This window comes from Penaeus monodon, chromosome 20, assembly GCF_015228065.2.
Source record: "Penaeus monodon isolate SGIC_2016 chromosome 20, NSTDA_Pmon_1, whole genome shotgun sequence".
Lineage (NCBI taxonomy): Eukaryota > Metazoa > Arthropoda > Malacostraca > Decapoda > Penaeidae > Penaeus > Penaeus monodon.
In genome coordinates this window covers 31,124,209-31,124,433 of record NC_051405.1, presented here as the reverse complement: position 1 = coordinate 31,124,433, position 225 = coordinate 31,124,209, and positions in this window count along the sequence as shown.

Sequence of the window (225 nt, the reverse complement as noted above, 5' to 3'; positions counted from 1 at the left end):
ACTCTGTCAGCTGATTCTTAGTACTTATCTTTGCATATATATGATCATTTTAAAACTCATATGCAATATATTCATTAATTCATGGCACATAATTACTTTTCTCTAAAGAAACGGGTAATTGGTGCGCTACCGAGCTCGAGTGAGTTGCCAGTTTGCCTTTTCTGAGACTGGACGGAGAATGTAAATTATAAAAATATTAAATGTTAAATCGGGTTTAACTATTTA